General features: G+C 40.1%; 1 protein-coding gene across 3 annotated transcripts in view; it reads left to right on the forward strand.

Moving 5' to 3' along the window:
* IQCM (IQ motif containing M) overlaps positions 1 to 25,632 on the forward strand; it is a 384,245-nt gene that overhangs the window by 316,146 nt on the left and 42,467 nt on the right. The gene's annotated exons all lie outside the window — the stretch shown is intronic.

The following is a 25,632-nucleotide window of genomic DNA, read 5'->3' on the forward strand; positions in this document are numbered from 1 at the left end:
AAAAAACCCAAGCTAAAAACAACTCAAATGCCCATCTACAGGTGAAAGGATAAACAAATTGTGACATATCCATGCAAAATACTACTCAGCAATATAAAAGAACAAACTATGGACACTATTGATGCACATATAACATGGCTGAATCTCAGAAGAATTATGCTGAGTGAAAGAGGCCAGATTTGCTTTTAAAAAAAGAAGTGCAAGTGTATGATTCTATTTACATAAAAGTCTAGAAAATGCAAACAAACTAAACCATATGACAGAAACACATCTGTGGATATCTGGGAATGGGGTTTGGGAGTAGAAGTGAGACATGATGAATTCTAAAATGTGGGGGTAACAAATATTTATTATTTTGATTGTGGTGATGGTTTCATGGATGTACACATATGTCAAAATTCATTAAATTATCTACTTTAAATATGTGCAGTTTTCATGTGTACTTTAATATAATAATAAAAATAAATCTGAAAACATAAATTTAAAGGTCCAAGATAGTAAAATCTGTATTTTGAAATCTGGTCAGGGCACATACCTAGATTGTGGATTCAGTTCTTGTTCGGGGTATGTACTGAAGACAACTGATCAATGTTTTTCTCTCACATCGATGTCTTTCTCTGAAAATATTTTTTCAAGATGATCTCTTTTTGAGTTTTAAAACTAGCATTTTATGTATTTATTTATTTGTTTATTAAATATTTATTGTTGAAAGTATTACGTATGTTTCCTTCCTCCTCCCCCACCCCCCACTGATTCCTTCTAGCTTTCTAGCCTGCCTCCACCACCTGCCCCTGGCCTTCACCACACTGTTGTCTGGGTCCATGGGTCCATGCAACTTCTTTGGTTGATCTCTTCCCACCTCCTACCTAACCCTGTCTTCCCTTCTGGGAAATCTGTATTTTGATAATATTTTTGCAAGATGATTTCTCCTTAAGTTTTAAAACTAGCATTTTAGAACTTACTACAGAGTCACAAATTTAATGCACTCTTATTGGGCCAGTGAATATAAAAGTATATTTAAGTGCTCAGTTCTAATAGCTAGCCTAGAAGAGAAGGGAAAAGAAAGCAAGAAAATTGTGAAAATGAATGTCGAAGTCCTTAGGTTCTGTAAAATGAATCAATACTCTGGTTGTAATTATGTTCTCTTTGCAATTTTCTACCTGAAAATTACCAGAACATAAACCATATCATTTTTTAAAAATTGTATTCACTGTTTAGAGCCTATTTGTGAACATTTGGTTCGAATAAAATAAATATAAAGCCTCTATGCAAGTGGCATTACATTGTGACTTGACTCCATCTTTGGAGGGTTTAAACTTACCTTTTCCCTTTCTAGCAAGTGACCACCTTTTTGAATTACAGTTGTTATTAAATTGATTGACAAGAGAGTTTGCAGCATTTGCCTTGAGAAAGATCAGTCTATTACACAGAGTGCTTTCTGAAACTCAGTAACTCCTTGACTATAGCATTTCAGTGAAGATAGCTCTGGGAATTTATTATGTGTTCCAACATTAGTACTCCACAATGTAGGGCCTCCTGTTTATTGATTTCACTCTGTAGATTTAGAGATGTATCATCAGCAAGAACTGAGGAGTAGTTAATAGAGTTACTGAATGCTCTATAAATGGCATGACTTGCTAACAACTTATATAGTTTTAGGGCCAGGCATACTGTAAAAATATTCAGTAAATTCCATAATCCCTAGCACAGTAGCTTGAATATAACTGGAATGCCGCAATCATCATTTCAAATTGGTTAATAGGCACAAAGTTTTTCTTCTGAATCATAATGTTATCATATCATCTTAAACACCCACAATATAAAAAAAATATTTTAAATATTTTTTTCCAGGAACATAGGTCTCGTCAAACTTCTTTTCGGAAAGGCTATCATGGGAAGCTCATCTTTTAACTTGTCTTTGGTCATCCTTCCTTATCAGTTGTCTTTCCTTGAGTTCCCCTGGTTTTCTGTCTTGTCCAAAATACACTGAACTTGTTTCTCTCCTCCATAACGTTGTTGTGACTTTGGTGGATTTTCAACCTGGAAGCTTTAGATTATATTAAAGAACTCCTGGAATTGTAATGGGAATACCTTGAAAGGGGTAGGTCAGCCATTATCTTTCAATGGAATCATTTAGGGAATACACATGAATGATTAAATTATTTAAACTAATGGTCCATTCTTAACTGAAACCATGTTATTGTAAGGTTTTCTGATTTGTCCAGATCCTGAATAATGAGAATAGACCTCTAATTTTCTAGCACTTATTTTTCATATATCGTTTACTTGATATAGTAAATTTTATTTAACTTTATAACATATGGTTATTTAATTTATGTAATTAATACTGGACCTGCTTTCCTGGCCTATCAGTGTTTTGTTGCCCATTAAAAAAAAGTACAGGGTGTCTTTTTATGGCATTGGCTTTATTCTGCTGCTTTCCGGCCAGAGCTGATGTGCATTAGGCAAATGATAATCCCATCTTTAAAAATTGGCAATTGTGCAATTCTCCTTGACAGTTAAGACTGATATTTGATGATCTCCTCTCCTAGAATTTTCTACTTTGCAATATAAGACTTTCTTTTCTTATATAGCATTCATTAGTTGTAAGTTTTTCACAACCCACAAAATTAAGGGTATGTATTGATTAATAAGAATCTGTCTTTTCTCTAAAATTGATCACTTAAAATATTATTCCTCAGAAGCCCTCTTTCTAATCCTTAAAGTCTTTGGAATTTCTCTCTAAGTATTTCTGAAAATTTCTCATTTCTTTTAAGCTATGGAACTCAAAATAAGATATGGTAATCAAATATGTTGGATTTATTGTGTATATAACCCAGCTGCAACATGTTCTGCTTATGTTTTGTACTTTTAAAAACTTTTCATCTCAGCAGTTAGATTTCTATTCATCATTTTATCCTGACTTGTCCTGATTTTTCCTTAGAATATCAACATTTTTACTCTTGTCAGAACTAAGTTGTTTTGAATTCATTCTTTTAGGATTATCCTAATCTGAAAGAAGCTCCATGTATTTTACTTTTTATTTATTTATGGTCTATTATAATTTATATAAGTTGAAATATACAATGCCTTGCTCTGCCGATGAAGTATCTGATTGCTTGAGGAAAATAACGTAGTCACTGAAAACTATATTTTAAATTCAACTGGACTTGCAAAGTTGCTTGGCTAGATACCTGTTACTCTCCCCTTTTTACCAACTATAAACTGCCAGCAGCCTCCACTTACATGTTCTGTAATGTCCCTGTGATTTTCTTTGTTAAGGGCAAATGATGTGATTGTGTTTATATAAGTGTAATTGCTGGTGGGAAAAGGTCATTTGATTTTTAGATGGTTCAGTTGTTTAAATTTTTTACTATTCGGTATACTCACAGGAATCATCAGAAAGATAAAATTGAATAGTATATTTTATCTGGATAAAGTTTTCAACTATGGTCAAGTTATTGAAAATTCTAATCAAGTAAGTCTTTCTCACTTAATGGAGAGAATGTGTTCTATGAGAGGTCCATGTTTCCTTGGGCTTCAATGATAGGATCAGTGTGTCTCCCACTTCGCCAGCCCCAGTTTCACCAAGCAGGTTGGAAGCCTTGAGGAAGAAGATGCAGCATCCGATCTATAAGTTACAGGAAATGTGAGTTGTACATTTACAATAACCTACCACTCAGTAAGTTACTGCTGAACTTTGTAAAATGAAAAGTGTAAAAATAATGTTTTATTATTTAACCTCTGCATCTGTTTATTCAACAAGCATTGAGTGTCTACTATATACTTGTCAAAAAATTTTTGAGAAATAGCTAAAGCTTGATTTCTGCCTTAGAAATGTTCATATTTTGTCAGGTCTAAAGCACTATCATGGTTTTGGGTCAATCAATCCCAGTGAACACTCCTATTGGTCTATGGGTCAAATAGAATTCTCCCAAATGAGGATCTTTAAAAGGAAGAGCATCTCTAAATGACAAGGGATGATGGCACCACTCAATATGTGAAATTAAAAACTCAAAGCTGAATTTAGCAAGAGTTATGCTGGTTAAACTTTTTATCTGAGCAAAGTAAGCTGTTGATATTATATAGGATTTGGGGGAAGAGTCGTAGCCAGCCTACAGTATGGCCCCAATGTTCTGTGCATCTTGGTACTCATGCTTTTGTAGAAGTCATGCACATTGTATCAGGGTTGGTCTTTGTTACCAAAAAAAGCACAGTGGTAATAATAGTATGTCACTTCTGAGGGTAGGCCAAAAAGATTTTGTGGCTTGTGCCTTGCTCTCTTTTGGATAAGCTACTCAGCAAGCTAGCTGTCATGGCATGAAGATACTTGGGTAGCTGTGCTTAGAGGTCTATGTGCTGATGAACTGAGGGCATGGGCCTACAGCCAGTGAGGAACTGAGGTCTATGTGAACAATGAAACGTGGAACTGGAGCCTCTATCCCATCAGTCCTTCCTATCGCTATAGTTCCAGTGACAGCTTGATTGAAACTCCATGAGAGACCCTGGTGTGACCAACCCAGAAAATTCAGTCCAGAGTCCTATCTCTCAGAAACTCTATGAGACAATTATTTGTTTGTTTGTTTAAGCTTCTAGTTTGGGTGTCCTTTGTTATGAAGCATGTAAGTCAGTGATTAGTGGCTTTTATTTTATTTTTTTAAATATAGTTTTTATTGATTTCAGAGGGGAAGGGAGGGGAGAGATAGAAACATCAGTGATGAGAGAGAATCATTGATTGGCTGCCTCCTGCATGCCCCACACTGGGGATTGAGCCCACAGCCCAGTCATGTGACCTGACCAGGAATCAAACCGTGATCTCCTAGTTCATAGGTCAACCCTCAACCACTGAGCCATGCTGGCTGGACAATTAGTGGCTTTTAGCAGTGAGAATGAAATGACAGGATTCAGAGTGTAGTGACTCGGGAAAGATTGAGTTGCCGATTGACCTGCCTTCAAAACTGTTACTAGAGTGAGGCTTTGTTCATTGTTTAACTTCAAAAGTCAGATCTCTTACTGATTGGTTGGCTTTCAGAAGTGTGTGTTAATGAGGTGATGTGTCACTGCTTGATAAAACAGCTTTACTACTTGTTCTAAGGGTTCCTTGTCACTGTGACTATAAAAGTATAAATAATGTTTTGATTAAAGAGGATTAAAAACAAGGTTTAGTACTAACTTGTTACTGTAGCTGTAGAACCACTATGTTTCTCTTAAGCATGTGAGGGTAATATTATTCTCAATGAATAGTAATAGAAAAAAATCAGTGATTACAAGGTCATTGATATAATAAAAGCAATCTATAATAATAAAAGCGTAATATGCTAATTAGACCAGACAGCCGAACGACTTTCTAGACGCCATTCTGGACGAAGCCGCAGCAGTGGAGACCAAGGTAGAGGCAGTTAGGGGTGATCAGGCAGGCAAGCGAGTGGTTAGGGGTGATCAGGCAGTTATGCAGAGTGGTTAGGGGCGATAAGGCAGGCAGGCAAGCAGTTAGAGGCGATCAGGCAGGCAGGTGAGAGGTTAGGTGGGATCAGGCAGGCAGGCAAGTGGTAAGGGGTGATAAGGCAGGCAGGCAAAGTGGTTAGGGGTGATGAGGCAGGCAGGCAGGGAGGCGAGCGGTTAGAAGCCAGCGGTTCTGGATTGCAAGAGGGATGTCCAATTGCCAGTAGTCGGACATCTCCTGAGGGGTCCCAGTTTGTGAGAGGGTGCAGGCCCGGCTGAGGGACTCCCCCTTCCGTGCACGAATTTTGTGCACTGGGCCTCTAGTTAAGTATAAAAGAGAATGATTACATCTAGCAGTATTAGAAATGGTTTTATAAAGATAATGATATATGAGTATGTTCTTGCAGAATAGGTAAAAGTTGCTAAGCAAAGAATAGAAGACAGTGTTGTAAGCAAAGGGAAGAGCAGGGGAAAGTCCAGATGTGAGGAGTAACTTTGTTGCAAGAATTTTTTTAATATTCCTGCATAACCTAGAATGGTTTTTATTAATATACTAGTGACCTAGTGCACGAAATTCATGCACATTAAAAGGGAATTAATTAGAGGAAATATTTTAACATTGCTATTTGCCCTTTCTCTATAATCGAAGTGTCAGAGATGAAATAAAATTAGTAAAATGTATATGAAATCTTCCTCCTGTCAGAGTCTGGGGCTCACCACCGGAAAGCTTGTGGAAAGCTTGGCTTCCTTTGTTACCAGGGAAACCCAAGCCTCCCTCCTGATCTCTGTGGCTGTAGCCATCTTGGTTGGGTTTATTTGCATACTTTCTCTGATTGGCTGATGGGCATGGCTTGTGCATGTGGCGGAGTGATGGTTAATTTGCATATTACTCTTTTATTAGGTAGGATAATCTCCTAGCAACTTTCACATATACTGTAGTCAATATGCTATACAATACATTCCCATGTTTTATTTTATAACTGGCAGTTTGTACCTTTTGATCACCTTCACCCATTTCACCTATTCCTCATTCCATATCTCTGGCAACCAGCAATTTGTTCTCTTCATCTATGAGTTTATCTTTTGGGGTTCTTCTTGTTTGTTTGTTTGCTTATTAGTATCCACACATATGTGAGATCTTATGGTATCTGTCTGTCTCTGTCTGATTTATTTCACTCAGCATAATGACTTCAGGGTCCATCCATGTTGTCACAGTGGCAAGATTTCCTTATTTTTATGGCTGAATAATATTCTATTATATACATACTAGAGGCCCAGTACACGAAATTTTTGTACAGGGGAGGAGGTGTCCCTCAGCCCAACCTGCATCCTCTCCAATCTGGGACCCCTCAAGGGATGTCCGACTGCCCGTTTAGGCCCATCATGGTGGGATCAGGCCTAAACAGGCAGTTGGACATCCCTCTCACAATCGAGGACTGCTGGCTCCCAACCATTCGCCTGCCTGCCTGATTGCCGCTAACTGCTTCTGCCTGCCAGACTGATCACCCCCTAACCACTCCCCTGCCAGCCTGATTGAAGCCTAACTGCTCCCCTGCTGGCCCGATTGCCCCCAACTGCCCTCCCCTGCAGGCCTGCTCACCCCCAACTGCCCTCCCCTGCATGCCTGGTCCCCCCAACTGCCCTCCCCTGCAGGCCTGGTTCCTCCCTACTGCCCTCCCCTACAGGCCTCATTTCCCCCAAACTGTCCTCCCCTGCAGGCCTGGTCCCCCCAACTGCCTTCCTCTGCCAGCCCGGTCACCCCTAACTGCCCTCCCTTGCAGGCCTGGTCCCTCCCAACTGCCCTTCCCTGCGGGCCTGATCGCCTACAACTGCCCTACCCTGCTAGCCATCTTGTGGCAGCCATCTTGTGTCCACATGGGGGTGGCCATCTTTGACCACATGGGAGTGGCCATCTTGTGTGTTAGAGTGATGGTAAATTTGAATATTACTCTTTTATTAGATAGGACTAGAGGCCTGATGCACGAAATTCGTGCAAGAGTAGGCCTTCCTTCCCCCAGCTGCTGGCACCAGCTTCCCTCTAGCACCCAGGACCTGGGCTTCCCTTGCAGCCCCGGCTTACTCCAGAAGGGCGTCCAGAGGATGTCCATTTTAATTTGCATATTATGCTTTTATTATCATAGATATATATAACACATCTTTATCCAATCATTTGTTGATGAACACTTAGGTTACTTCTATGTCTTAGCTATTGTAAATAATGCTGCAATGAATATGGGGGGTAAATATATATATTTCCCAGTTAGTGTTTTCATTTTCTTTGGATAAATACCCAGAAATGGAATTGCTGGAACATATCATAATTCTGTTTTTATTTTCTTGAGGAACTTCCATACTGTTTTCCATAGTAGCTAAACCAATTTACATAGTACATAGGCTTTGCTTTGTTCAACATTTATTCCAACACTTGTTTTTTTCTTGACTTTTTGATGCTTGCCATTTTGACAGCTATGAGTTGATATCTTATTGTGGTTTTGATTTGAACTCCCTGATGATTAGTGATTTTGAGCACCTTCCATCTACCTGTTGGCCATCTGTATTTGGAAAAATGTCTATTTATACCCACCTACCCATTTTTAAGTTGAAATGTTATTGAGTTGTATGTATTCTTTATAAACTTTGGATATTAACCCTTATCAGATATATGTTTTGCAATTATTTTATCTTATTTGGTAGGTTTCCTTTTCCTTTTGTTGATGGTTTCCTTTGCTGTGCAGAAGCTATTTAGTCTGATGTACTCCCATTTGTTTACTTTTTCTTTTGTTGCCATTGCTTTTAGTATCAAATTAAAAAGAAATCATTACTGAGACCTATGGCAAGGAGTTTACTCCCTATGTTTTCTTCTAGGAGTTTTAATGTTTCAAGTCTTATATTCAAGTCTTTAATTCATTTTGAGTTAATATTTGTGTATTGTATAAGCGAGTGGTCCAGTTTCATTATTTTGCATATGTCTCTCCATCTTCCCCAACACAATTTCCCATTGCATATTTTTGGCTCCTTCATTATAAATTAATTGATCATATATGTGTAGGTTATTTTCTAGTTTCTCTATTCTGTTCCATTGAACTATGAGTCAGTTTTTATGAAATATCATACTGTTTTGATTATATAGCTTTGTAATATAGTTTGAAATCAGGATGTGTGATGCCTTTAGCTTTGTTTTTCCACAATATTGCTTTGGTTATTTGGGGTCTTTTGTGGGGGACTCCTTTTAAGACAATGGTTTTATAAAGTGTGATAACTTGGTGAAAGAATATAGAATGACAAGAATAACACAATATACACTTATATATGTATATAGAATGAGTACATAAAATAATTTTAACATGTTCATCATATATATATATATATATATATATATATATATATATATATACTAGAGGCCCAGTGCATGAAATTCGTGCACTGGATGGGGGTGTCCCTCAGCCCAGTCTACACCCGCTCCAATCTGGGACACCTCGGGGGATATCCCCCTCACAATCCAGGGCCGCTGGCTCCCAACCGCTCGCCTGCCTGTCTGCACGATTGCCCCTAACCACTTCTGCCTGCCAGCCTGATCACCCCCTAACCATTCTCCTGCCAACCTGATCAACGCCTATCTGCTCCCCTGCCTGCCCGATCACCCCCAACTGCCCTCCCCAGCTGGCCTGTCTACCCCTAACTGCTCTCCCCTGCTGGCCTGATTGCCCACAACTGCCCTCCCCTGCCGGCCATCTTGTGGTGGCCATCTTGTGACCACATGGGGGCAGCCATCTTGTGCGAGGGGGGTGATGGTCAATTTGCATATCACCTCTTTATTAGGATAAAAGGATATATAATTTCTAATTTTATAAAATTCATATATATAGTTTTACATATTATATAACAGTTCTTATTATCTACTATTATTGTTATGGTGGTAAAATGGCATAGTTAACATAAAGTTAAGACATTGTTATAAGACTAAAGGCTATACATTTTATGTGATTTTCTCATTTAATCTTCATAATCTATATGATATATGCTATTATAGAACTCATTTTGGAAAGGAATCAGTATGTCTGGGAAAGGCTAAATAACTTGTCTAAGGTCATCAAGCGACGGAAGTGGTGCTATCAGGATTTCAGCTCAGATATTCTGCAGTTAAGAGCAAGTACTTACCATCTTATTCTATACTACAATAAATATGGTAATTTATTTAGAATCATCAAGAAAATATTAAATTATAATAAACAGTCTTTCAGAATTCAGTGAAGTGTGTATAACAATTTATCTTAATGAAATAATACCTATAGATTTATGGACAATTACAGCATTGTAATTACTTCAAATGTCGAAACAATGTAAATTCCCAGTAATAGGAGGCTGGTTAATTAATTATGATTCATGAATAATATGGAATTCTATATGACTATTAAAATTATATTTTGGGTATTTACTTTTAGAGAAATATGGAAAATACATTTTAATGAAAAAAAGCTTATGAATATCATGATGTGTATACTATATTCACATAGTTGCAAAAAATGAATCTAAGAATACACAAATTTTAATCTATACATTTTGGGAATCCAGGTAATCATATATAATAAAAACCCAGCGATCGAACGGTGGAATGACCAGAATGATAGGTCGACCAGTCGCTATGACGCCCACTGACCAGACCAGTCACTATGACGCGCACTGACTACCATGGGGCAGACACTCAATGCAGGAGCTTTCCCCGGTGGTCAGTGCACTCCACAGTGGGAGTGCCACTCAGCTGACCGAGATAAGCGGCGCTCCCACAGTGGAAGCAGGTGCTCAGAGGGTGGGTCCACAGCCACTTGGCTGACCACGGCGCTTCCACAGCTGGCCGATCCCCACAGGCCACGCCCCCCACCAGTGCACAGATCCTGGTGCACTGGGCCTCTAGTTTCTTTAACTATTTTAGTGTGGCTGATTTTTCTAATTTTCTATACATTGTACACATTTTACTATACATTTCTTGTTTAATAATAATAAAAAGATAAGAGACTTGATTATTTTGAAATTCCATGTGTCTACCATATTCTTTAATTTAAAAATAAAAAGTTATATCTAATTTTACATTGTTCTTTATATAAGTTCACCTTTATATTATTTACTTTAATTTTGCTGTGCTAAATTAGAGTGAAAAAATATTTGTCATATCAAAATATAGGTTTTCAAAATAGAAACCAATGAATTATTTTATAATTTTACTAGAGGCCCGGTGCACGAAATTCGTGCACAGAGGGGGGGTTCTCCCTCAGCCCAGCCTGTACCCTCTCCAATATGAGACCCCTTGAGGGATGTCCGACTGCCCGTTTAGGCCCGATCCCACTGGGATCGGGCCTAAACGGGCTGTCGGACATCCCTCTCACAATCCAGGACTGCTGGCTCCCAACTGCTTGCCTGCCTGCCTTCCTGATTGGCCCTAACCGCTTCTGCCTGCCAGCCTGATCACCCCCTAACCACTCCGCTGCCAGCCTGATTGATGCCTAACAGCTCCCCTGCCAGCCTGTTTGCCCCCAACTTCCCTCCTCTGCCGGCCTGGTCACTCCTAACTGCCCTCTCCTGGAGGGTTGATAACCTCCAACTGCCCTTTCTTGCAGGCCTGGTCCCTCTCAACTGCCCTCCCTTGCAGGGCTGATCCCTCACAACTGCCCTCCCTTGCAGGCCGGGTGCCTCCCAACTACCCTCTCCTGCTGGCCATCTTGTGGTGGCCATCTTGTGTCCACATGGGGGCAGGATCTTTGACCACATGGGGGCAGCTATATTGTGTGTTGCAGTGATGATCAATCTGCATATTATTCTTTTATTAGATAGGATAGAGGCCTGTTACAGGGGTGGGGGCCAGCTGGTTTTCCCTGAAGGGCGTCCCAGATCAGGTGGGGTTTCCCTTGGGGTGTGGGGCGGCCTGAGCGAGGGGCCTGTGGTGGTTTGCAGGCTGGCCACGCCCCCTGGAAACCCAAGCAGAGGCCCTGGTATCTGGAATTTATTTTCCTTCTACAATTGAAACTTTGTAGCCTGGAGCAGAGCCAAGCCTGGGGCTCCCTCCGAGGCCGTAGCCATTGTGTTGGGGTTATAATTGAAACTTTGTTGCCTTAAGCAGGTGGGCCCGGCCAGGGTGTGCGGAAAGCTTTGCTTCCCCTGTTGCCGGCAGCAACCCTGGCCTGCTCTCTCAAGCTCCATTCTGCCGCCATTTGTTTGAATTTGTTTACCTTCTATAATTGAAACTTTGTAGCTTGAGTGGAGGCTTAGGCCTGGAAATGGCAGGTGGAAAGCTTGGCCTCCTCTGTTACCTAGGAAACCTTGCTCTCTGTGGCTGTAGCCATCTTGGTTTGGGTTAATTTGCATACTCGCTCTGATTGGATGGTGGGCGTGGCTTGTGGGTGTGGCTTGTGGGTGTGTCGGAGGTGTGGTCAATTTGCATATTTGTCTATTATTAGATTAGATTTTTTAAAACTATCTAAAATGATTTTACATTTAAAACTATATTTCAGATGTGAAAATATATTTTTAAAATATCTCTTTGGTAGTTCTATAAGCTTTTGAGAACATATTGTATTTAATTATCCTTATTCCTAACTATTTCTTTCATTAATGTATATATGAAGTATTACAATAGCCCTTAAGCCATTTTTATATTAAAAATAAATACTTTCTTTCGTCTTTAATGTATTAAAGTTATTTTTGTTTATTCTCTCTGATTTCTTCTAAGATTGCTGTAATATGATATGGCCATAATATAGTATGGCACAGTGCTTTAATATTTACATTTTTTAATTTAATAAATAAAATATAATTTAGCCAAAATGGAGGCAAAAGTTCGAGGCAGGATAAGAGCATTTTTTCAGTCACTCTACAAATTTTTATTATTGAGTGCCTGTGTTCAGTGCACTGTGGTAGACATGAGGAGGATTCAAAAGTGAATAAAACAGCTTTCCTCTCTTGTGTGTATGATTTGGGCTGGGGAAATGAAGCATATGCATAATTAACTACAATAGAAGACATAAAGTGATGAGTGATGTAAAACCAGCGCATACTGAGTTCTCAGTTGCTCTGCTAAGCAGTCTTGAGAGCCAGGGCATAGAAAGGGCTTTGCAGAGAAAAGAGCATGAGCCCTGGTGCAAACTCTAGATGTCTTCACAGAACTGGGAGGCCGCCTCTGAATTATTTCATGCTCACAGGAAAAGAGTCCCCTCAACTAAAGCGTTCGCAGTATGCACAACCACAACTAGCCCTTCTAATACAATAATTGAAAATAGTGACTTGTTTACTAAGTAGTAAACACAACTTTTTTATATAGTAATCAATGACAGTATCTTATACGGTGATATTTTTTGAATAAACTTAATGTAAAGGTGGATTATAGAAAAGTTGTACAATTGTAAAAAAGGAAAATACTACTGAGAGTTTACTTTCTTTAACATAATCAGTTACCATCTTGGCATATTTTTTTTCTAATATTTTGTAAAACTACCTGTAACTAGAATAGTTAAGCCCTGAAAGCAACTTTATATATAATTTTGCTCAATCCCCTTTTAATTTGTACAGGGAGCCAGCTATGATGTATTAGAAACTGACCATTTGAAATGAAGATCAGAAGGCACCGAGGCCACACTTAGCTAGCTCAGGGTTGCAGCATTAATTATAACTGTGGTGATGATTCAAGTTCAGAGTATTATCAGGCAAATCCTCTCTACCGCTCCTCCCTCCCCTCCCTCCCCCCCCCACCCGCCCCACACACACACACTCCCACCACCTTACATACACACATGCTTCCCAAATCATCCCATTTTTTTTTTTTTTATGAAATGTAAATTTTCTGGGCAAAGTAAGTACTACTACACCTGTCTTTTACTAGGCTTTATTTTTCTTTTTGTTTTCCTTAAGCTATAAATATCCTTTGAATTTTTTCTGAAGAAAAAAATTAAAGAAACACTACTCCTTCCCCCTTTAGCTCTGCCCTGGGAGCAGAGGTGAGGCAAAGGCCTGAGGCTCGGGCTGCCTGGTCCTGCAAAAGTTCTCACTGCCTGTGGACACAGTGGCTTCCAACCTCTTTGGAAAGCTCTCACCACTCAAATCCTGCTTTGCAGGACTATTTTAAGTTCAATTTCTTTTCTTTTCCAATGTCACATATTAAATAGTAGGAAATCATACCTCTTCATAAAACCACATAAAATAAAAACTGATCCTTATTAGATGTACATTGTGTTTAAGCTGAAAATCATTTCATACCCCTGGGGGGAATGATGATTTCCCCCCTCAAGATGGAAGTATAATGTTTTCACAATACTTTGGAACTTTTATAATTGTCCTCTGTTTTGTTTGACTGTCACTTAAGTCAGAACATTTGATAATTGTAGGGAGCTGATAGGACTTTCTATTAAAGGTATTCATTATGTTAATCTCAGTTCAAATATAGTTTGCCCAAATTCTGTTTTGATTATATAATATTAGAATAAATTAACCAGTTAAGTAAGCTCACCCTGGAGGGCATAGAGCATTTTAAATGCCTTACAAGTATGTAAATCATGTACTACTGAAACAGGAATTGTCTTTTCTCTTTAAAGCCTTTAAAATTTGGAACATAGGTAATTTCATATAAATACAAATGTAATTTCATATAAATACAGATACTGTAGACTTAAATTCAACTAATGAATAAGATTAATTAGCTTTTAACTGTTTGTATAGTATGAGAAAATAGTGGCTGATGAATTTTAAAAAATTGTAAAGGCTCCCAGGTTTGATTTGGTATGCAAATACCTAGATATTGGACTTATTTAATAAATATGTTGAGAGCTGCTTGTCCAAAAACAGTTATACTTTTATTTTAAAAATTGATCTTTGTGGCATGTTGCAAATAATAGAACTCCTCCAACAATTTTAACTGTATTTTCTTAATTCACACATAGGAAAGGCTCCATGATCATGAATGCCACATATAAGTTTTTATTTTTTTATTTTTTATTTTTCTTACTTTATTTTATTTTTTTAACATAATTTTATTTATTTTATTTATTTTTTATTTTTAAAATTTCTTTATTGATTAAGGTGTCACATATTTGTCCTCATCCCCCCATTCCCATCCCACACCCCTCCCCACGGATGCCCCAACCCCCTGTTGAACTTAACCGTTGGATAGGCTCATATGCATGCACACAAGTCCTTTGGTTGATCTCTCCCCCCTCCTCCCAACCTCCCCTATCCTCCCTCTGAGGCCCGATAGTCCGATCGATGCCTCCTTGTTTCTGGTTCTGTTCTTGTTCCTCAGTCTATGTTGTTCATCATTTCCCCTAGATGAGCGAGATCATATGTCACTAGAGATATAAGAACTGAATGTGAGACGAGCAATAATAGTTATGCTGACAGGCAAATGAATCAGTCTGTAGTGAGTTTCTTTCTGGACCAACAGTTCTTTTGAGACCCAATTTCAATGTCTACCAGTTCCTTATGTGTACATGTCAGCACTGACCTCTCAGCTCTGGATGGTGGACAAATGGTGGTAACGGAGGTCCGACTCCCTCTGGTTTGGTCTCGGCCGGACCCAGGGGCATGGCTTCACCCGGACTAAGGGGCACGTGGCCTCACCCAGACCCAAGGGGCGTGTGGCCTCACCCGGGCCCGGGACCCAGCCTCACCCGGATGGATCCAGGGGCACACGGCCTCACCTGGACCCAGGATCCGGCTTCACCCGTACCCAGGGGCGTAAGGCCTCACCCGGACCCAGGGGCACATGGCCTCACCCGGGCCCAGGGACCCAGCCTCATCTGGGTCCAGGGGCGCGTGGTCTCACCCGGATCCAGGGGCACGTGGCCTCACCTGGGCCCAGGGACCCAGCCTCACCTGGGTCCAGGGGCGCAAGGCCTCACCTGGACCCAGGGGCGCGTGGCCTCACCCCGACCCAGGGGCGCGTGGCCTCTCCCAGACCCAGGGGTGCGTGGCCTCACCAGGACCTAGGTGCGCGAGGCCTCGCCCGGATCCAGGGACACATGGCCTCACTCAGACCCGGGGGCGCTTGGCCTCTCCCAGACCCAGCGGCGTGTGGCCTCACCCAGACCTAGGTGTGCGAGGCCTCACCCGGATCCAGGGACACATGGCCTTACCCGGACCCAGGGGCGTGTGGCCTCTCCCAGACCCAGGGGCGCGTGGCCTCACCCGGACCCAGGGGCACGTGGCCTCACCCGGACCTGGGACCCAGCCTCACCCAGATCCAGGGACACATGGCCTCACCCAGACCCGGGGGCGCGTGGCCTCTCTCAGACCCAGGGGCGCGTGGCCTCACCCAGGTACGGGACCCAGCGTCATCCGGGTCCAGGGGCACATGGCCTCACCCGGACCTGGCATCCAGCTTCACCCGGACCCAGGGGCACATGGCCTCACCCGGACCAGGAATCCAACTTCACTTGGACCCAGGGGCACATGGCCTCACCCAGACCCAGGGACGAGGGGCCTCACCTAGACCCAGAGGTGTGTGACCACTCCCGAGCCCAGAGGCGCGCAACCTCGCCCGCACCCGGGTCCCAGCAGGGTTTCGTCTTCTTGATCCCAATTCCTGTTGGTCAATTCCCTCTCAGCCATTCCTTCGGCCATTTTCCCAGAGCTTCAGGACGGCTGCCGCAGAACTCGTTGGGTGGCGGGCTCGGCGAAGCTCCGGTGTGCCCGGTGCACGGCGGCTGGCTGGTCCGGTGTCGCTGCGTCGGCCCTTGGGTCTGCAGCGGTGGCCGGTCGCCGAGCGTGCGCACCTGGCCGCTTCCGGGGCATTGAGATTCTTGAAGGACTCGGAGGTCAGCAAGCGCGGAGTCTCCCACTCCATGTCTCCCAGGGGCTCGTCTGACCGTGCTCGGCAGCCAGTGGAGTCATCCCCTCAGCCGGAGAGCACCGGGGGAACTGCGCCGAGCACGGTCCAGGCCGCCATTGTGTCGCCTGAGCCGTAGTTCTTAAATTGTGGTCTTTGGGTCACCGGCATCAGCATCATCCCGCATACCCTTCTTTTATTCTAGTTGTAGAGCATCCGCTCAGCCAGCCCTCTGGTGGTTCTGGATGGTGTCTGCTCTGCTCTCCCGTCGTAGTCTCAAAGTTGTTGTGGTAGGCAACGATCAGGCTTCCGCCCTATGCCTCCATCTTGGTTCTCCTTTGTATAGTTAAGTCTTGATTGTTGTTGGTGTCACTGGGAAGAATTGTCCTCCAGGCCAATTGGCCATGAGGGCCCTCTTTGTCTATAAAGGAAGAGTTGCTGTGCAGGAGACGTTTATGGGCCGGGTCTTGGTGCCGCAAGGCTTTGGCGCTCACTGAATCTGCCTTTTGAATGTGTCTCTTATGCGCGTGGTTGAAATCTGGTGTCATCTCACACAGACCACTAGATGCCCTCGTTTCTGGGTCTCCAATGGAGTGTAGGTCAGCTACTGCCTGAAGCACTCAGCAGGGATTACAGCAAAAACTGTAGTTTCCTCCTCCTGTCTGAGTGGCCCTGGAGCAGTCCATCTAGAACCGCAGTTCATCTGGTCAAGCTGCCAGAGGGCAGGCCACCCACATGCACAAGCCGTTGCTTGGAGCGCAGGACCACATATAAGTTTTTAAACACACATATTTCAATTATATACTCTCCATTTTTGGTGATATGGTCTGCTTTCTTTTTCAGAGTAAGTTTGACAGATGTCTGTGCAAAAATTAATTATCCCATCTCACCTTATTTAAAGAAAAGTTTCAAAACTTCATTTATTTATATGTTTATTCACTCAATGAATATTCTGTAACGCATATTGAGGTGCTATGTACCAAGGACCTGTAGCAATGTAAAGACATAAGAGAAGTATGCAGCAGGCTGAGAATTGAGTTGATTTCTTTCCAAACAACATATAGGTAAAGTAAAAAAGTATGCAAAGCATATGTTTTGGCAATATCAATTACTTGTGCTTTTTAAGATTATGCATGTTAACCTCCATCTGAAAGTCTGTCTCATGGGCACCTATTCGATATTACAAGAGTAAAATTTAAAGGCGGAGAGGGGAAGGTATGGAAGAGATGGGTGGGAGAAGAATTTTATGGGAGACTGGTAGCCCACCGTGCGATATCGCGTGCAGTGGGCCGCCCGCCGCTTCCACGGGAACCGTGCAGCTTCCACGGGAGGCAGAAGCGAGCGTGGGCGCTGGGAGGGAGCCATCATCTTCTCTCTGGGTCTGCACTCAGCTGAGGAGGCTGCGGGCTGGCCTCCCTGTCCCCCAGAGGCCCTCTGTGGCCAGGGCATCACCGCGGCAACGAACCAAGCGTCCCACCCCAGCCGCTTGGCGCCCGCTGCCCAGATGGTCCTCTGTGACTGTGGCAACGAAGCAAGCATTCGCCACGCTGCTCACACTGCCCGGTCTCAGCGGCAGCCCCTCCCAGGACTGGGGGACTCGGCGAGGCTGAGGGAACTGGGCGCTGCCATCTTGTGGCTATGTGCGTCGCCATATTTGTGACGGAGTGACAGTTAATTTGCATATTACCATTTTATTAGATAAGATGGCTGGTGCCTAATTATTTACAAAACACCACTACACATGGTCATAGGTATGGGCATACGTCAAGATAGCTATTTTTATCTTTTTTTTGAAATTGCTTTTATAATGTACAACCTATGTGTGTTAGTAGAGAGACAGTTTTTTGGTGTGTGTGTGTGTGTGTTGGTTTTTTTTCACTCTAGAATGCCTGAATGCCTTCTTCAATGTATAGTCACTGTTTAAGAATTACCTGGTATTTGTCATTTCAATTTCTGTCTTTAAGTTTGAAGTAAATTGGAATTCTTTAAAGTCAAAGCAAAGCAACATCTGTTTAGTGAACTACAGCTGTACTCCAGGTACTATATTATTAGGAAACAAAGATAAGAAAATAATTACACTTCATATGTATTGAATGCTTCCTACAGGCAAAGCCCAATGCTAAATGATTTACCTAAATTTATTTAAGTAATCTTATTTAATTCGCACAGAAACCCAATGGTCCACTTACCATAATAACACTGAATCATAGAGAGGTAATATACCTAAAATTGCATTGCTAGAAAATGGTATAATTGTGACATGAAACCAGGGCATTCTGACTTTTCAGCCCATGTTTCAAAACATTTAAAGTAATGTAAGACACTAAACATATTAACCTGTAAAGAAATGGTAGATCATGCACTGGCTGGCATTGTTCAGTGGTTAGAGTGTTGTCAGCTCACACAGCAAAGGGTCACCAATTCCATTCCCGGTCAAGGGCACATACCTTGTCTGCAGGTTCAATCCAAGGCCCAGTCGGGGAACATACAGATGGCAACCAATCACTGTGTTCCTCTCACATCAATGTTATTAAGGTTTCTCTTTCTCTCTCTCTCCCTGTCTCCCCCGCCCTTCCTTCCACTCTCTCTGAAAATCAATGAAAAAATATCCTCAGGTAGGATTAAAAACAACAAAAATAAAAGGTAGATCAGAATAAAGGATTCAAACAATACTTGAAAAGCAAGGACAATACATATACACAATTATTTGGATATTAATGCTTGTATATTGTATACAGATACAATATTTTTATTGGCAACTTAGGTGGTGGTAATCAATAAAATGTGTTTTTTTTTGGAGAGGGACATTATTCGTTCTTATGGGCTAATATCAATGATTTCTTGACTTTTTTCCTAAGAAGAATGCAATATTTGCTCATTAACAAAAACTACTTAAAATTAGAAAAGAAGAAAATTGATTTATTTGTTCAATAAATATTTGAGTTCATAAGATCACTATAAAGTATGCCATTAAGATATAACTACCATTAACATATTGCTCTATTTTTTATGTTTTGATTTTTTAACATAATTGTAATAATATGGTATTTGAAAAGTATACACACACAATTTTAAAATCAGTTTTTCTGATCATAAAAATAGTGCTTGTCATTGTGGAAAATTTAGAAAATGCAAGTAAATTTTTAAAATACCTTTAGAATATCCACTTCCTACATATAATCTCTGTTAACTTTTGTGTATATTTTATCAATTTATATAATGAATTATAAGACATTTTACTAACTATATGCTAGTAAAGTTAAACACATCTGTATATATTGATATTTATCATAGTTAATCCAGGAACAATTACATGTCTGAATAAAAGATACTTTAAAAAATGACAGAAAGATACTACTAACAATGAGATAATTTAGTAATCTTTCTTGATTAAATAACTGTGATCTGGGTCATTCAATATGAATCTAACAGATGCAGATGGGTATCAATAACAATTCTCTACAAAGAATATGACTAATTTGTTTCTCTATGCTTTTCTGTTTACGTTAAAGGGAAAAGAATAGTGAAACTCCCAGTACCGTATCCGACTGTGTGCATAGTTTAGACATTTAATGAAGTTCTGGAAGATAACAGAACTTTGTATTGGCTTTGGTAGGCTCTTGTGTATATGGGGAATGACCTTCACTTATCCCACAAACCCAAGTTACTATTCATGTGCTTCCACAATCCTCAAGTTTCTATTCTGGCTAACTTCAAAGTGCCTTCAATATTGATAATAAAAAGAGATAGAAAGGAAATAGGCAATGTTTTCTTAGCATTTGAACATATACCCAGTAGCTTCGAATTGGCTCACCTAAAGGGCAAATCACCAGAGAGGAGAAGGTAAGGCATCTCTCTTCTGCAAAGCAGAGAAGGGATGACTCACTTGTACAACTTCAGACTTTGGCTCTAACAGGTTTTATGTGTCAATCTGCAACACATCCATCAAAAGTATTCACTGTGATGTACAATAAATTATGCTTCTAATTAAATGTCAGTGGAGTTAAGCTAACAGTGTGAATCAGCACCCAGAAATACCTTCAGGTAGGACCAGTTCCCTTAGAACTGAAGTGCCCCAGAATGCTAGTAACTAGGCTGTGCAGTGTCCTGTCCCACTGGAATGTAAATTCACTGCAGTTCTGATATGACAGGAGGAGATAACAACCCACGTGCAAGGAGAGGAGCACTGAGGGTATGGATTTCCTGGGAATCTATCCTCCAAGTTTTAGGGAGAGTCCTAAATGATCTTGGCAGTTATTAATCTGGCAAGAAATTGTATCTAGAACAAAATAGATCCAGAGACATAGAAGCATGGAACAGAGTGTGGAATCTCAGAGGAAAGGCAGGTGGGAGGGAAGAGATCAACCAAAGAACTTATATGCATATATGCATAACCATAGACACAGACAACAGGGTGATGAAGGCCTGGGGCAGAGATAGGGGTTGGCTAGAAGAGGTCAATGGGAGAGGCGGGGGAGGAGAGAAAGGGACATATATAATACTTTCAACAATAAAGATTTAATTTAAAAATAAATTGTAGATTAAAGGATGTGACATTTCCTGATACAGGGGAAGCATCAAAATCTAAGAACAAAGATCAGGCTTTATAAATGTTCTAACACATAATCCAACATGATCCTCCTTGAGTATGGGTTCCAAACTGAATAAGGAAAAAACTACTATACACAACTCTTCCCTGCTTGAGTTTTTATTACTCTTTCTATCTGCTAAAGTCGGTCTAAAATAATTCCAAAAAATCCCTAGCTAGTTTTGCTCAGTGGATAGAGCAGACTGAAGGGGTCCCAAGTTCAATGCCCATCAAGGGCACATGCTGGATCCCTAGTAGGGGCCGAGCAGGAGTCAGACGATCAATGATTCTCTCTCATTCTTGATGTTTCTATCTCTCTCCCTTCCTGTATGAAATCAATAAAAATATATTTTAAAAGTAAATAAATAAAATAATTCAAAAATTACAGAAGTCCTCAACATACCTGTGAAAGTGTTTCTGTTCCCTTCATAAAACTAGAAAGCATATGAGATTCTTGGGTCAAAATATTTTCCCTCAAAAGCCTGTAGCAGTGCCTAAGTCATCTTACAAAAGTAGGTTTACAGTTCATATGGAAAATAATATAATAATGAATAATAATACAAGAATAAACTCTGCTTTTGTGTACTCACAACTGTAAACCTACTTTTGCCCACCTTGCATTTAGACAACTTTTATTTGAGAAATTTTCAACATACACAAAAATAGAATAGCCTAATGAACCTCATTACCCAGCTTCATTGTTATCAGCATTTTTTTCAGTGTTCAGAACATTCCTTGTTCTCTCCACTTTCTCCATTCTTATTCAAGTCACATTATTTCTAGCATGGTCCATTTAAAGTCTCTTAATGACTTTCTCTTTCCTACGTCTAACGTTCTGCTTTCCACAAAGTAAAAATGGTCTATAACCATGTAAATCAGATCGTGCCATTCCTATACAAAAATCTCCATGCTTTCTTATTAAATTTAAAAATGCAAGATGCTTATCATGGTCTAACAGGCCTTTCTGATCTGCCATTGACCTGCCTCTCTCATCACATTGCACCATTCACCCCACGCTCATGGACTCCTTTCTTTTGTTCAACTCCATAAAGATTATACCACCTCAAGCCTTTACACTACCTGTTTTCTCCTCATATGAAGCTCTGCTCCAAGGTCATAGCAAGCCCGGTTTTTCTTGATATCTAGGTCTCAGTTCAAATGCCACCTTTTTAAGAAAGTTTTCCTAACCCCCCAATCAAAAATGCTCGCCCCAACCCTTCCAGTCCCTCTCCAAGCATAACCAGCTGTTTTGCTTTCACCATGGATCCTATCACCATCTAAAATTATTTCTCTGTTTATGATCCAACTCTTAATTCAAGAACTATGGCTCCTGACCTGGCTGGTGTGGCTCAGTTGGTTGGAGCATCCTCCGGTACACCAAAAGATGGCACGTTCCATTCCTGGTCAGGGCACATGCCCAGGTTATGGGTTTGATCCCCTGTTGAGGCACTTGTGGGAGGCAAGCAATGGATGTTTCTCTCTCTAAAGTCAATAAAAAAAAAGAAAGAAAGAAAATAATTATGGCTCCGTGACAGTTGAAATCATGTCCATATGTTCACAGCTGTATCCTCCACCTCTAGCTGAGTGGTTCTCAACCCTGGTTGCACATTAGAATCACCTGGGTGGTACTGAATGCAGTCTGTTGTGGGGAATGGGCATCATTCACTTTTTTTCAGACCTCCCAATAGCTTCTAAGGCATACTAGGGATGGAGAAACACTGCCTCATGAAAATGCCTGGCACATGTAAGGTGCTCAGGAACTCAGTGACCTTTTTATTTGAACAAATGAAGGAGGACTTGGCTCCTACTTTATAGATGCCATGTGCCAAATTTTCTAAAAAATTTACTTTGAATGCAGCAATAGATAACTTGTCAGGAATCTGTTATTCCTCTGAATCTTTATGCTCACTCAATTATCTGATTAGGAAGCTTCTAAACTAAGTTTATCAGCAGACTTTTGCCCAGTCCAGTAATCTTACTGCCCAACTCTCTAATTCATTGAACAGATGAGTTTGTGAACAATTTTGCAGAATTTCCTACAGTTTTGCCTACAATCTTACACAGTTCGGAATGGAATATGTTAGCCCCTTTCCTGACCTTTTTTTCTGGTGTGGTTGCAATATATGAATAGATATAGGATTAACATAGCTGTTAATTTGGGAAATTTAGAAAAGCACATTTGCTGTTGTAAGAAATCAGAAGCCAGGAAGCAGAGTAACATCATCCCTTTTTCTAGCAAGGACAGGTCTCCTGCTCCTGCTGTACTTGTGCTCATTTGCATTTATTATGTGATGCAAACAAAGCATGAAAAACACACTGACCATTGTGATTATTTCAATAACACTGAGGTAAATAAGAGATAGACTGAAAGACAGATAGATAGACAGCTATCAATAGACATTTTTTCATACTGCTGTATAGAAAACACAAGGTTAAGGAAATTGTGTTCTACCCAAGATTCCCGTTTATGGTAGATTCCCTTTCATATCGTGGTGTCATCAATTATAAAGAATGATGAGCAAGAAATGGTGATTGAGCTTTCTTTACAATCCAATGACTGCAATGTAATTTTTCTAGGTAACCTCAAAACTTCAAGCATTCAAGGCTGTTCCCTGCATGCATTTTTAAGTCTGATGAAAATGTAGCATGATGGCATTTTAATTTGAAGTATCCATTGCTTTTTCCAATATAATTGACGTTTTTAGAAGTCATGTGAAATGAATTAATTTTCAACCAGTTACAAACATTACTGCAAAATATATGTGGAAAAAAATAGAATTATAAAAAAGCAGATATATAAAGTCCACAATATAAAATATAATCTTATGATATTTGATACAAGTTATTTCTACAGAATCTACAGAATATTTTTTTCCTTGCTTCAATAATTCTGATATTTGTAGTTTTTTCCCTGTGTCTTATTGTCCTATGAGTCCATGAACATTTTTATCTATTTTATTAAAATTTATAATTGAAACCTCTGATTATTATATAAATATGAGAAAAAAATTTTAAATGGCACTATTGATGGAGGGAGAAGTCCAGTTTTGGATTATTTTTTGTTTATAAATATTAATGGCAAATATTAATTACACATTTTAGAAGTAACTATAAAATATAGTAAATTCTTATAAACTGATGAACAAAAAGATAGATACAGAGACAGTAAAGCATCAAACAGACTGTCAAATTGCAGGGGGAAGGTTAGGGAGAGGTGGGGGAGATAAGAAATCAAACGAAGGACTTGTATGCATGCATATAAGCATAACCAATGGACGCAAAACTCTGGGGGTGAGGGCATGTATGGGTGTGGGGGCAATGGTAAGATATGTACACATATAATACCTCAATAAAAAATAAATTAAAAAATAAAAAAAATATATAGTAAATTCTAATAGGGATTTTAAAAGGGAAAGGGGAAAAATAAAATGAAATCATTAATTTGTATATAAGAATAATAATGGACACACTTTGAGTACCTCAATGATTGTTTATTTCATGAATCTATGGTTCTGTGTATGCATTTTCACAAGCTTGTGTATTCCTTTATCAACACTATGTTTCCCTTATATTGAGACTATAATGGATGGACCATGAATCAGAGACTGAAATTCAGACCCCAGCATTATTATATAACACAGAAAAACTATTACAGTGAAAGCAAATCCCATTTTCTGGAGATAATTTGAGGTATCAGTTTTGGACAAAGTCATCTTTTGTGACGAAGACCCAGTAGTATTGGTTGAGTACTTTAGTGATATTCAGAATTGAATGGAGCTCTATATCCTTAAGTAGTTGGATGAAATGAGAATGTTTTGAATTTAATCATTAATTGCTCCTTAGTCCTCCCTTAGGAAAACATTCATTATAAGATAGGACTTGATAAGGCAGGACAGGAGTTTTAAATATGAGAAAAATAAAAAGAATTACTATGTGTGGTATTCATCATCTTTTAAAAATGTGCATATTTTCAATCATTGGATTGCAGGCAAGACTTTGCATTCATACTAGAGCTAGAAAATGTTTTTATAATGTGCCTGGAGGAAAATTCTTTGTTATGGCTTCACTGAACACTCATTAATTTTGTAACAGAAGAGGGGAGTTGATAGCTATTTTGCACCTATCTGCAGATGTATGAAATGTTTAGTCATTTTAAGGTATGAAAATCTCACTTGTCAACATTTCACTGAATTTAACAAAACTGCTTAGTTTCTATAAGGATAATTTAGTGTTTAGTGATCACAGGCATTGAAATTCTCTGTTAATGAGGCTGATTTAAAAATGTTAGCATGTAAATAATCTATATTTCTACTTTAAAATATTTTCAAAACATCGAGAAATACAGAGGCTGATATAAAGAGCCACTTACTCGCTATAATTTTTATATACTTCTCGTTTTTTGTTTTGTTGTTGTTGTTGTTGTTGTTTCTCTCTCTATCCCATGTCTTTGTCTTTCTTTAACAAGGTCTCAATTTAAAGCCTGTGGAGGCAGAGTTCCCTGAGGAACTGTGTACATATGGTTCTGAGTAGCCCTGGCAGATGGATAGATAGAACCTCAGCGTTGTCCTGGCACTTCCACTCCCCACCCACAGGGGATCTAGTCCAGCATGGCCTTTGGTCTTTGCTACAGGTTTAACCCAGGTTCTTAGCTCTTCGGCTCCAGCGATGGAGGCTTCATCTCATCTTCTTGACCAACGGTTTCCTTTTTCAATAGATTCTCCTCACTTCTCCCTGAGATAGTCTCTCGTTTTTGTTTGTTTGCTTGTTTGTTTTTTAAAGTATGTTTTCATTGATTTGA

The sequence above is a fragment of the Eptesicus fuscus genome, chromosome 6 (assembly GCF_027574615.1).
Source record: "Eptesicus fuscus isolate TK198812 chromosome 6, DD_ASM_mEF_20220401, whole genome shotgun sequence".
Taxonomy (NCBI): Eukaryota; Metazoa; Chordata; class Mammalia; order Chiroptera; family Vespertilionidae; genus Eptesicus; species Eptesicus fuscus.